The sequence below is a fragment of the Cheilinus undulatus genome, linkage group 13, assembly GCF_018320785.1.
Source record: "Cheilinus undulatus linkage group 13, ASM1832078v1, whole genome shotgun sequence".
In the NCBI taxonomy this organism is placed as follows: Eukaryota; Metazoa; Chordata; class Actinopteri; order Labriformes; family Labridae; genus Cheilinus; species Cheilinus undulatus.
In genome coordinates this window covers 27253405-27267993 of record NC_054877.1, presented here as the reverse complement: position 1 = coordinate 27267993, position 14589 = coordinate 27253405, and the positions used below count along the sequence as shown (strand labels likewise).

The 14589-nt window shown below is 40.8% G+C and overlaps 1 protein-coding gene across 2 annotated transcripts in view; it reads right to left on the bottom strand.

Moving 5' to 3' along the window:
* The window catches only part of LOC121520296 (ephrin type-B receptor 1-B), a 233456-nt gene that overhangs the window by 13727 nt on the left and 205140 nt on the right, over positions 1–14589 (bottom strand). The gene's annotated exons all lie outside the window — the stretch shown is intronic.

The following is a 14589-nucleotide window of genomic DNA, read 5'->3' as shown; positions in this document are numbered from 1 at the left end:
GTCCTTCACACATCGACCAGCATTGCATTTAGCGTCTCCTCTCCCATAGTACAGTTTGGATAAAGGAAGATAGGCCCTGGCTTCTGCTCGTACATCGAGCGTGTCTGCCTGTAATTGGGCTACCTGGGCCTGAGGCATGCCATGCGCCTTGTTGGCTAAAATTGACAGCAGCTTGTTTAAAATTCCTCACACACAAACAGTCAGGAAACGTATGCAGACAGACACACATAAAACCCCCTCCTCCTATATCTGAGTGGAGCTAGCCACCAGTTTGATAATGCCAATCAGCTGAACGTGCACTTGCAGATAAGCTGCTTTTGGATACAAATCCAACCTAGACAAAAAGACCACCACTGTTCCCTGCTCAGAGAGAGAGGGGATGGGGGTAAAAAAGAAGCCATAAGTGGGGAGAATGAGAGAAAGGAAAAGGTTTTTTTTAACTGCAGATAGATTGAGTGTTTTCCTCTGTGTGTGCATTCATACACACTTATGTAGGTGTTACAGGTCAGTGCCGTGTGTCACTGTGGAGGTGGAGAGGCTGAGCTCATTAATGAGCACCTCTCTAAGATTTGACCTTTGAGCGGTTGCTGATCCTGAAAAGAGATTTAACATCTGACCCTAAAGGGAGACTGCTGTCAGCACGCTGCGCAAAGATCCAAAGGCAATGCTCTTACAGCTCTCAATAAGCAAACCAGTAAGTGGAAAGAAAAAAGCATGAAGCATTGAGGCAATGGTGCAGTGTGTGACAGAGGGAGAAAATGCAAGAACAAAAAGAGATGCACAGTGGAAGAGATCAATAGCGGAATAAAGGCTATCTAAGCCCCATGCTTTCCTCATATCTCAGACTACTTCATATCTGAATCGTTTCATCTAAACCCAGACCCCAGGACATTTTCCTTTGCACTTTCTTTTTCTGACGGCAAAAAGAAGATGCACAGAAACAAGTGAAATACCTTCCCTTCTAAAAAATAAAAAGGCTAATCCACTACTTCTTCATTCTGTCAGGGTGCTCCAGGTCAATTATTTTGTCCGGACAAACATACATAAAATGAAAAACGGAGAAAATAAACGCAGAACAGACAGCTGCTCCAAGCAAAACTCTGCCTATTACGGCCTCTCTTTATCATTACTTACTTATTCCCCTCACTTGCTCTGTACATCTGGTCTCCTGCCCCAGGACTCTGTTGGGATATGAGCTGAGTGTCGCTGGAATGGCCTGAGCAAAGACACAGGCTTCACAATATGCTCCCTGTGCGCCTCTCCAATGAGACAGACTTCAGTAATAACATTTCTAAGGCGGGTGAGTCAGAGGCAGCTATGCAAACCCATCGTAATTACTGCTGTGGGCCAGCGATAGCTCCGCCAAAATCCTGCTTTAATAACATGAAGTGTTGAACAGCCCCAGCATATAGGGAAAAACATAATAAAAAGCACTGGAGCCCTTTTTTTTCTATTCAGTAAAAAGAGCATTAACACCATAGGGAATGAGAAGTGTTGATGGGAATTAAAACAGACCTAATGTCAACACAAAAGCACGAGAGCTTTGTGAAGCCCTGAAGCATGAGGAGAGCTCTTTAGATATGGTTTACTGTGCTGGCTACTGAAAAAGGAACAAGCTGTTTTCTGTTTGCCTTGAAGTGAAATATCGGCCCTTAAAAAGAATAACACACTGCTATTATCTCGGACAGTTGACTTAGAGTGTGTACAGACAGTAGCGTAGCCACTTCAGCTGCAGGGTTTCCAGGCCTTGAGTGGAGTCATCTGTAATGATATCAAGTGATACTTTGCAAAAGTCCCTGAGTAATAAATAAAGTGGGGGACATACAGTGACTCATTTCACAGGGAGGTTGGATGGGTCTATTTTCTGGTTGATAAATGTAGGCACTAAGAAGAAAAAGTGAGTGAGTTTTTGAGGGCAGGGGAATCTGAAATAAGTTTGGAAGAAAACACCTTACTATAGTAAGGCTCAAAGTGAGGGTCGCTGCCCCTTTCAGGGCCTTGGAGGTACCACAGGTCGGCAAGAGTAGGTAATTGAAGATAAACTGATACTTTTCCTTTTATCAAATAACAGCTTACTGTTTGACCTATTTTTTTTTTTGCTTTGAAAACTGCACTGCATGGTTTGTCCTGTGTGAAGTACATTAAATGTTATTGAGTTAAGTTTTAATTCTATCCTGTTCTCATGATTTAATAGAGTTTTTGAGCATGCGGGGAGAACGTTACCATTTGAGTGCTTTGGAGAGCAAACAGCAGCTGCTTTACCTCCTGCAAAGTCATGTTTTACATTGATAACTTGGATAGTATTGACCATAAGCATTAAGGTGAACTCAAACATATAGCATTAGTTCAGGCAGGCCACAAAGTCAAGTGCTAACACATACTAGAGCTCAGATGATCACATACAAGCCATCATCGACTGACAGCTAGCCGAATTGCTCTCAGCACACTATTGGCTAATTGCAATTGTTGTTTTTTTGCAACCCTATTCCACCCCAGCTCCTCCTTTTTTCTGCTTCTGATTTAATTTGTGTCATTGTTGTCATTCATGCCGGCTCTGCTCTGGGGTTTGTGCTGCTTCTCTCCCTGTCTCAGGCTTTCCTTATTGCCACAGGAAAGGCAGGAACATGTGCTATTCCTGCTTGACGCTTTCCACATAGGCTAAAAAATAACTGCTATTAAAAAAATATTTCAAACCACAAATCTTGAAAACACGTTGAAGGATTTTCTTTACAATTTACAAAACTCAGTCTTAATTGTGACCTGGTTAGATTTTTAGTGTTAAAGGTAAAAAGTTACAGTCATTAGTTCTCAATGTCCATCTTTTGCTTGTGAACATCATATACTATAAAGGGTTAACTTGAAACTTTGCAGAAATGTCCACTTTGTTTCAAGAGGGAACTGATTTGAATTTACAAGTAAGTGATCAAGGTCACTGGGCCTTATGTTAATTCTTTGCTTGTGAAGTAAAGTCTCAATAATAATATCAGGTATTTTCCTCACAATTTACACAAATATGTACTCTGACTCAAGGATGAACTGATTACTGCTTGGATCTCAACCTGTACACATGTCATACAACCTCAGCAATATTGTTTGGACTCTTCCAATAAATGCCATGAAACGTGCTGCCTTGTACCCAAGGTCGCCCAAAAGGTGGATGAAGGGGAGAACTTTCTGGGACCCAACCAAATGGAGGTCCCATGGTCAGAAAAGTCATGGTCCATTGTAAAGTAAATCTGTGATAATTTATATTTTACATTCAACCCAAATAACAACCACTCTTATCAAAGCATAAAAAAAAATCAATGTAAACCCCTTCTCTGAAAACAGAATAAATGTGCCAGTGTTACTATTGTAGATGGGCACATTAACTAAAACATCTGGAAAGTAATGTCAGACTTCATATGTCATGATCTGCACAGACGTCAGGATACCAGATAATAAAGAAGAAGGTACTGAAATAAATTTTCTGGGAAATAATGAAATAATTGCAAAAAGAAAAAAAACGCCACATCGTTTAAAAGTGGCAAAAATTGGTGGAAAAATGTGACCGAAGCCAGATAAAGTTCCTGCAAGTCGGCATTCCAGTGGTTGAGAAAAATGGATACAAAGTCGTTTTCTTCTAAATGATCATTTTTCTTTTTTTCTCATTTTATGCAAGTCCAGCATTTAAACTACTCATTCAATGAAAAAAGTAACACAAATGTGACATTTAAAAGCGTTAATTTTGTGTTTTTAAATGCCCTGTTTTCGGAGTTGCTGCGGGGAGATTGAGGGGAGGGTAAAGCGAAACTGCTGGGTGACAATTGGCCACTCAGCCTGGCATTGTTCCCAGTTTCACCCATTGAGATGGACAATAACAAACACTGCATGGCTCAAACGTCACCCCTCCCCCAGCACGTAAATACAGCTGTTTCTAGTTATCACCTTATAGTAACAAGCCTCAAGATGCACCCTGCAGCGAAGAAAAGTAGAAGAGACGATGAAGAAGCGGCAAGAATTATCAACAGACTTGGGACAACTTCAGGATCACTCGACAGTGAAAGTTTAATGAAGGCCGATTTCCTGTGGGAATATCTTAATGAGCGTCACCAGTCTGACCCGGAAGCTTGGTTTGGGTGGACTTTATGTAAATGTGGCCCTATTGTTCATGCCTATTACCTGGCCTGCCTAAAGGTATGAAAAGTCCTGAAACTTTAAGTCTGGTTTTCTCAGAACAAACAGGAACTAGAAGTTAACATTCAAATGAGCATATCTTCGTAAAATATACTCAGATTAAGGTGTATTATACACCATTTGAAAGCTTGGAATCTACACTTTCATAATGTGTAAAAAAACTCAAAAAAGACTTCGGGCAACTTGCAGGAGTTTTTACCAGCTTTGGTCACAAATGGTTGACACTTCTACACCATGAGTGAAGTTATCCACTGAGTTCCACTGACTCCCTGTCTGTGGCATAGGGTAGTCAGCTATAAAGGGATCTGTTTGCTGGATCCAGATAGACACTTCATGTGTGAGTATTAACTCCTACAGTGTTTATGTGAATTCACAGATTTTGTTGTGTATCAACAGTAAATGCTGGTGAGAAATGCTTTGAAACAAACATTGTAGGTGCAGCCAGTACAAGAAACAGTGGGCAAAGCCCCTAACTCACTTAATATGGCAGGCATTTTTTTTTTTTTTTTTTTTTTTTAGTAATATCAAATCTTTTTTCTGATAATTTGACCACATAGAAACAGTGGTGCTGACTTTATTTTACTTCATGACCAGTTAGAAACTCCCAGTATAATTTTCCTCAGTTAATGACAAAGTAAAATTGGATTTTTTTTGTAGACATGAGATGACATTTTTCTGATTGAATTTTCATCGCAAACTGCTCGAGCAGACACAGGAGTGTGCTGTCATTCCTTTGTCACAGCAATAAGATTACAGTACATGACTGCTTCCACCTGCTTTGTGCCCGTCTTTGACAGGTTGTGACCAGTTATGACAGCTAGTGATGTGTCTGCCTCATGATTGTTAGGGAGCAGTGTCATGTTAGGAGGTAACACTGTGAGATGAGAGTGTTTCTGTGACAGCCGGGGCTGAATGATGAAGGCTAAACATGTGTTGGCCAGGTAATGCATCTACTTACTGGTGTCTGTTTTGGTCTCTTGGCTCAATAATGTGTATGTTTGTGTGTGAAGACAGCGATACACAAAGCAGGGGTCTGAAACACCTGCCATGTCTTTGAAGTGCACTGCAGCTGCCAATGTGCCAGATACCTTCATGTAGAGCGTCGCTGAAGGGAAAAAAAGTGAACTCTAGAGAAAATAATGCTGTCAGATTAAAATTACAGTCATCAATAACACATCCAGAGAAGCTTATTGTCACTGCAAAAAAAGCAGAGTCAAATGTTCGGCCATGTTTTCATTCGAATTTCTCACTTCACAGGAAGTATTTTGGAGATTCAAAATAAACATTTTTCTCTTGTCATCTAAAAGACAAATATGCAAATCTCCCTTTATTTTGTTTTTTTCTCTCTCGCCCCCTTCCCTTTTTCCCTTTCCTTCACTCCTCCAACTTCAGTAATCCATTTCCAAACAATGCACGCTCAAAAGGACTTGAGCACATTTACTTTAGGCTGGGAAGAGTGCTCCATCAACATCCTTTTAATGAAATCTTGAGATCTGCCTTGGATGTCTGCCCAAACAGAATGAGGAAGAGAGTGAGAGAGATGGAGGAGGGAACCTGTGAGAGGAAGAGTGACGTGGAGAGATGGGAAGATGGGGATTTGGTGACAGTTATGGTGGTTTCTCAGACACCCATGAGAATCCGGTGGGTAGAAAGACACAGGTCATTCACCATACGATGAACTCTTCCACAAGTAAAGGGAAGAAGTTGTTTAACTTTTATTTTGTGTTTCAATATTTCCAGCAAATGTCAGAGTGGGCTGGGAACTCTTTTTGTTTGAGATATTGCGAACAAACTAATTGTAAAACTTTCTCTATAGTGTATGGGAAGATAATAGAAAGAAAGGGAAGTTATTTTCTCTCAGAATAGCCAGATTTAATTATTCCACTTCTGAAAAAACAGATGAAAGAAGTCATAGTTTAGATATCCAGAAATATTCAAACTGTCAGATCCATTTCAAAAATAGCAATTGGGGGAACTAATTTCCAGTTCAGTAACAGTATTAATTAAAGTTCTACACAAGAAATTAAGTGCTACTGTACTATTTCTGGATTGGTTTCATGCACACCACACTGTTAGAGATTTCAGTGTGGATAAAATCAGAATAAAGACAGATTAGAATCATGACAAGAGCAAACTACTGCATCGTAAACATCTGAAAGATACATTGTCACATAGTGGATTTGATTATCAGGTGTTAAGAACTTTTCTTAAGTGGTGGACTCAGATATTGGGGGGGCAGGGGCAAAATTAAGAAAAGGGCACCTACTGTATGCAGGGGGCACCAGTTCACAAAAAGATGCCATACATTTAGTGTAAAATAGTTTTAAGCTTAAATTTTTTAACCATGTGGTTTTACCTCTGTGTTAAAAAAGTGTAATAATTAACTATTAAGTCATTTACTTCCAAAGATACACAAGTATAAGGATGCCAGATTTAATTTCAGTGGGAGAATGACTGCCATCTACTGAGTTGTCCATGGCTACGTAGAATACAGTATTCTGAGGAGTTTGATCCGGTAGGGGAAGGGCCCTTTGTCATGTTATGTCCACTGGAAGGAACCTTAAAAGGCACTTTGCCAGATTTTGTCCACTGAGAGGGCACCCTACAGGGCACGTTTCCATATTTCACTGCTATGGCCAGTTGGTCTCTGGTGCATTGCATTACAGGGTGTACAATGGAAGAATTTAGTGTTTAGAATTCATGGTGCTACAGCAGAGAGCTAGCAGAGAGGTAAGGTTAAGTTTAAGGTGGTCAGGTCAGGTATGGGGGCATATGCTGGTTCAGAACTTCACCGCATCAACCTTGGTCCTGTACTTCTCTGGCCTATTGATGGCCATCGTCCAGGCCTGTGCCAGGCCCATGCAGCTGACCCTTCCGGTACCCGCTCTCCAGAGCACATCAGCACTAGAAACACAGTCTTGCAAACCATACAAGTTGTCACAAAGGAGTTCAGCCAGCGCCTCTGGCCATCAGTCAACATCCAGGCCTCACAAGAGTATAGTAAGACCCTGTATCTGCATGCTTAGGTACCAGGATTGCCACACTGTTTTGCTCAGTGAACCACAAGTACAAGTCCACAGTTGATCTCAACCTTGCAGTCAGCAGATTGATGGATTATGCTTTCAATGTAGGTGAACTGCTCTACAGCTTCTACGCTCTCACCAATCACCGACACAGATTACATGACAGGTCCAAGGCATATCCTGGATCTTTGTTTTGGCAGAGGAGATGAGCAGTCCCAATGTTTCAGCCTCCTCATTCAGCAAGCTAAGAGCCCCCACAAGCACATCTACAGTCTCCACATGGATCACACCATCATCAGTGAAGTCCAAATCAGGGATCTGCACATAACCAAGTGACATGCCACAATTTGCTGACCTTACTACCAGTCCCATTATCCTGTCCATACAAGTACTGAAAAGCATAGGTGCTAAGACACACCCCTGTCTCACCCAAGAATCAACTGAGAGGAAGTTAGAGGTGGAGCCACCACCCTTCACAGCACTCTCTGTACCAGAACATAGGGCAGACATCTTCTATCACAATCATATATAAACCTAACAAGTATCCCCTCTTTTACTTTCCATGCTATTATTAGACACTGACCTAGGTTCACAGGATGTGGGAAGGCAATTAAATTTACAAAACATCAGCAGCTTCAGGCTGATATTGTTCCTTATGTAGTAAAAGCTACTGACATGCAGCTGTGGAGGCCTTTAGGTTAGTATCTTTGAAAAAAGACATGGTTATATGGCAACTGATGCAAAAATCCCCTCCCAATGTATACTGACTTTCTGAAAACATGAGAGAAGGAATAAACCAAAGGAGATGGCTGCTCCCTCTTTGATGCAAAAACCACAAAGGGATCAAACCTTCATACCTGCTATCAAGTTCATACAAATACCCATTCTCAGATATTATCTGCTGCTACATCTACTTCAAGGCTGAGCCAATTACACTGCACAATCTGCATACAATTAGCCCGGAAACATCTTAATACCTTTCAAATACAAATCCAAGATATTAAAAAAACAAATTAGTCTAGGTTTGGGATTTTGTTGTAATCATGAATGAGTGGTCCAATTGCCCAGTGGCTACAGCTCCACAACACTTTGGCAGTGAGCCAAATGGGGATTGTGCCTGGTCACTGTAGTGGTAATTCATTCAGTACCAATGGGGGTCAGGGATGATGGGAATCTGTGCAGAAGTGTGAACCTTTCTACATACCTTCCCAGAGAAACTACAATATAAGTACCTCCCATGTGAACCAGTCTAAACCTTTCCATCTAAAAAAAAAAAAAAAGTTGGAAATGCCAACACTTTCACATTGGAGAGAACAGGTTGATAGATAGTTCATAGGTTTTCACATCATATTACATGTGGATGTCATGATGCAATCTCGATCCAACTCTGTACTCATACATTTTGAAACACGTTCCTAGATTGTTTGCCAACACTACTGATACTATATAAAGCAACATCTGCAAACTATAACCCATGGGAGTTAGATAAAAATACATCTGACTTTGGCGGGTATAAAAGAGAAGACATTTGTTCTGGAAATCAGAAATGCATTTAGCTACACAGGCTGTTTTGAACATAATAAATAGCCTCCAGAAAACCAGGTCTGTGGAGTTATGGAAGAGAACAAGTGACTGTTGTGCATCATCAAAGAGAATCAGACATCTTTCTTTTTCCTTCACTATGAAATAAAGAAGCTTTTGATTTTAGAGGACTGTGGCGCACATCCATTATTCCTAATACTGTGGTGTGAAACTGCCATGTGGTGAAGTGTGGATGTGTGTTTGGAGTTGGACTTCTTATAATGCAAGAAATGATAGCCACTTGCTGGAAACAGCAGTTGTCTTGTTCAAATGTTGCCAAAATTATCCTCCGCACATTAATACATAGAAAAAAGATATTTATTCATATTCAATATGTGTGTATCCATGCTTGTTTGGATGGGCTTGCCTGTTGCCAGAAATTGGCTGAGAAGTGTGTGCCATTGTGGTGTGATGTATGGGTGCATATCGCCAATCTTCAGTGCTGAAAAATGAACACTCAAATGTCCACTTTGGCAGGCTCAGAATGCCAAGTTTCCCCCATTCGGTTTCATGTTAAAAAGGTAAAACCTGTAGATTAGTTGCATGCTCTGTTGTCTCTTTCAGCACACTTTGGTTGATACAATGCATCATCTCTCTGCAGCCACAGCAATGTAAAATAAGTCCATCACTGCACCTGAATGTCTCATATCACCTTGAAAAATTCATAGCTCAGTGGACAGGTCAGAAGTCTTCTACACATATGATATCAAATATTTTGTGTTCCCTTACTTCCATTTCTATCCATGACAAGTTCTTCTTCTGTAATTAAGTTTATGCCATAATCTTTGATTTACCCAAAGTTCTTTTATTTCAAAAACAACCACCCAACCAAGAAGTCAGGTAGCCTTAGTTAAAGACGGTACAAAAATTTAAAATGAAAAAGAAACAAATGTTACAAACAAGGGGATTCATTGGGATTAACCAAAGAAATCCTGAAATTAATTGTGATTAAAAATCTTAATTGTTTGACAGCTAAGTTGAAAATAAAATATGGTTATTGCAGAGTAACTTTACAATGAGTCATATTTTTGCTGAACTCCATGGACCCCGGTACAGTTGGGTCCCAGAGAGTTCTCCCCCCTTTCCGCACTTATAGTCAGCCTTGGTGGTTACATAGCCTATGTCCATGTTTAATACAGTGTATGGCATAGATATATTTGATTTGAAGGAAAATACGTAATGCGTTTGCATACAGAAATGAAATGTCAGGATAAAATCCTGCAAGAAAGTCCTTTTGTTTGGTTTTTTTCCCTGGTCCACATGGACACGTTCCCATTTCCCTTCTTGTTTGCTCAGAGGCTCTGTCCCCTTAACTTTATTCACGGCATAAATATTTCAGTACAAGTTGAATAGACAAGCCAAAAAAAGTGCATGGGCCTGCAGCCAGAGAGAGAGAGTGAGAGGGAGAGGATGCAAATAGAAAACAGACAAATGACAGAAACAGCAGAGCGGTCCACGTAGTGTGAGCACTGGAGCGCAGCTGAGAGAATGTCACTCAGGTCACAGGGATTTGACGGATGAGCTTTGTTTCTGGCTCTGAGTGACCTCGCCTTTCAACCCTGCTCAGCCTCAATGACACAAACAAACACACAAGCACAGACACACACACATGAAGACAAAGACACCTAGGGGACATGTATGAATGTACCAGGGAACCCACTTACTGAGAAAAGCCACATACTTTAAACACGGACACCTTTATCCTTCCATATCATTAGCTGGAACAAAGGCAAACCTTTGTGACCCGCACCTGTCCTCCTCATGGGCATGAACCCTCAATAGGAGGCTAACTGCTCTTATCCACTCTGTTATGGACTTGACACTCACTCACATGTCAAATTTCAGCAACATATCCACATGTACACACAGCTATACTTTCTATTGACCTCTTACTCTCATATAGTTTCTTCAACCTTTGCAGTAGTGACACAATCTCAACAATCTCAGCTGTTTTTGCTGTCAGCTTGGCCCATGAGGATGAATGTAACTGCAGGTTTATTCTCTATTTTCAGCATGCTTCCCCTACAGTCTGTATCCTGTGTTGAGATGAGCCTTCTGAATTTGCCCCAAAATACTGTCAAAGCTTTCAATTATAATTGCCAATGCTGCCTCAAAAAATGCTCACCAGGGAAAGATGTGGAAAAAGGCTGAGAGAAAAATGGCAAAACTTGTGGTAGCCACATAGGTAAACTGACATTATCCTTACATGAAAAATAGCGTATATGGCCAGTTAGCACAGAATTAAGATAAGAGAATGCTTCAACAGTAAGAAAAAGTGTAGAAATTCCGACTATTAACCCGAAAAACAAGGTGGACCGTTACACATCTCCAAAAGCATAATATTTCACTTCAATCTGGGCAGTGTCCCATGGACGGTGTTTAGACGGGGCACACACTTATAAAAAACACTTAAAGGGTGAGTAGATAACTGTTCTGTCTGTCACATTCAATAAGGCCCACTTAGAGAAACAGAACGTAAAACATTGTTGAAATGAGGTAAACTACATAATGCAGCTTGACAGGCAGCCATTGTCATATCAATACACAGTCTATTATCAGTAGAACCATATGGTATTTTTAACTCTTGCCAACGCTCATCAGAAGAAGAGCAAAAACATAATTTTTCACTAGGGAAATTCTTCAGTGCAGTTCTTTTCTCGTCTTTTCATAGAAAATTACCTCCACTTCTGATAAAACTATCGCTATAGCTAAACTTGTCACTGGCTGCCATTGTTTACAGGTTTGCATTCAATTCAACTAAACTAGGCAGAATATTTCCCAAAGCCCCATGACACCTACTTATCACACACAGTATGATGTATATCAAGCAAGAGGCAACCTTTGGTCCTAAAAATGAAACCAATAAAGAAGTGCAAAACAGTGCAATACAGCGAGTGTCCATTTTAGGCTCCCAGCAGAAACACAGGAAAGTCACATACACAAGTTAAAAAAAAGTTTACAAAGAGAAACAATCCGCCACACACTGAGATAGACTCTACTTAAATTTTATTATGAGCAAACAACACGTTTGGCCTGTAGCTTCTTCAGGTTCACCCAGCAACCTGACCACCTGCTATCAACCGGCACCTGACAACCTGGGCTGGGCACAGGGATCTCCATTTAAGATTTTAAACAAAAGTTTAATTAAACTGCTGTAAGGTTATAAAACTGACCAGAATCACAATATTTTAATTTACTAATTATACCTTGAAATTTTCAATAAATTAGAAAAAATTAACAGCTGGAGCATTCTTTAATTTTTATCACACCTGTGGCAACATTCACCTACACCATAGAGTACTGTTATATATATAATAAGTTATTTGTCAAGAAAACACCCTTAGTCTGGTTGTAAGATGAAATGACCATTTGTCTTTATACAGAAGCCATTTTACACCCCTAAACAGGCATATGTCCAGTATCCAGTATTTTGCTTTTAGCCTGCTGGCTGTAGATAAACTTTCTCATCCATATTGGATGAGCTGTTTTGTTCTGATGCATGCACTACATTATGAAGTTTAGTGTCTACTGCCATCTTGGGCTTTTTTCTTAACCGCACCACAGGGATGTGTTTTTCGAAGATGTATCCACCTGATGACAGAATCTGGCCAATGTACTGATGTTTTACTTTCTCAGCCATGCAACCATGCACATGTAAATACAAACAACAACAACAAAACAAAGCTGCATTTAAACTAAAAAAAAAATCCTCAAAGTCTTTAAAATAACTAGCACACCTCACCTCACTTAGACCAGTGCAGGCCAAGTTATTGTCCTGTGTGAGTCTAATTAATCACAACTTTGGTGAGCAGCCAACAGAGAGGGAGGACAGCCCCCTTCTGTCTGAAACCTCCACAACATCGCTCCAGAGTGAACCCACATCCAGGGTTAACGCAATTACCAGCATGTCCTCCCAACCATACATCCAGCATCACACCACAGGCACTGTAATTGGTGTGCCTGGAATTGTGGGGGAAAAATTAGAAAAGCAGTAGAGGGAAAGAGGTGATTAATTTGCTGGAGGAGGAGGTCGATGGCGATGTAAATCACCGCATGTCAGCGCAATTTAATTTCCCTGATTCCCTCGGCCTTGTCTGCCACGCAGGCCTTGCTCGCTGATTGGTTAGCGTCCGGTCGTAGCTAAAGAAGTCATGGAGTGAAGGGCACCATGCATGACTTAATTACACTATAAGACCCCTGCATGCAACCTGCGGACCTCCGCTTCCCTCTGTGCTTGTTTGCATGTTTCTCTAAATGCAAGGAATATGAGATCAGAAGTACTGTAGCAACATTAATTAAGTCTTTACGATTTGCTCACATCTGTTGTGTGATCACATTAAGCTCTATTTAAGAATTTAACAGGGATATTGATGGTATCAGCCTCTCAGAACGTGCTGGGTTATGAATAAAACAGCTCTCTTGCTTTGGAGGGAGCAGAAATAGTTTGGAACTGATGAATTCATCTGGATATTTATGATAATAAGGCAGGGCTCAGTATGAAAGCGAAGCACAACCAGAGCTTTGAAGTGTGCTTTTTAAAATCTCTATCACCAAAAATACACCGAAACCAGCTCAAACTTCAAATCTCACCTGCTCATTGACTCTAAAGACAATGCCCCTCAAGGAGACTTTGTTTGCATTACACAACATCAAAATGCCGAGCACAATCTATAATCCAATCCCAACCTTTTACACCCTGTTGTATTAGCAAGCTCAGCGGCGCAGACAACAGAGGTGCTGCTCCTCTTTGTAGATACAGAAGACCAATTCAGCAAGGTTTAGCCCGAGGGGTCAAGGATACAATGCAAGCTAATCCTGCTGAGCAATTAGCTCTCAGCTACAGTGATGTGAGGTCAAAGCTTCTCCGTCCACACCTGGGCGAACACCTCTTGTCAATCAGGCACCTTAACCAGGCTTAAGCTTTATGTTGTGCATTTAAAATAGTCATAACCCTAGCAGTAATTTTTCCTACCAAAGTTCAGGTACAAAGGAAGGAAATAAAACCAGTAAATACAAGGATTTATGCAGTATTTGTAAACCTATATTTAGATGAAACAAGTTATTCTGAGAGTCCTCTCTTCATACCTGTGCACCACAGGCATGCTTTTGATCTTGAAGTTTTGTATGCATTGAAGTACCTCTCAAACTGTTCCTAAAATAGATACCTTATTTATAGGATAATATATTCCTATTTATCTGTAATATATACAGTGCTACCTCCATGCTGCACATTCTCAGTGTGCCCAATGAATCATATTCAAAAAGATCCCCCAAGGCGGTATCATGAAACAAGTGAAAGTCTCCTCTCCTAGGTAAGACTGGCAGAATAGGATATGCACGGCCACTGGAGACTGGTGACCCAAAACAAGAAGAGGAAAGGTAAAATACGGGACAGGGTGATGTGGAATTCAAAATAAAAGGGGTATAGAAGGAATACATGACAATTGTGGGTGTATTTATAGCTAAATTGACAGTCTCCCTTTAGGGTTGAACCATGTTCCTTATTCTTCTTTGACTGTTTGCAGAGGACCTCACTGCCTTCAATATCGAGGCAGCAAAGCACATGATGCATTGGCAGTAAACAAGCTAATTTGCACCAAAGTCTCAAAGCAGAGTCAATGAGGTGATACTAGACACATGCACATGGGCACGCAGACACCCGCCCACACAGAAGCACACATGCATGCCTCTGTTTCCCACATACACATGAGGACACAAAAATAAAAACACGCACGAACCGAGGCATGCCGGGAGTCCTAATGACCTCCGCCGCGTGTTTGCGAGGGTGTAAGAGTGTGTTTTGAATTAG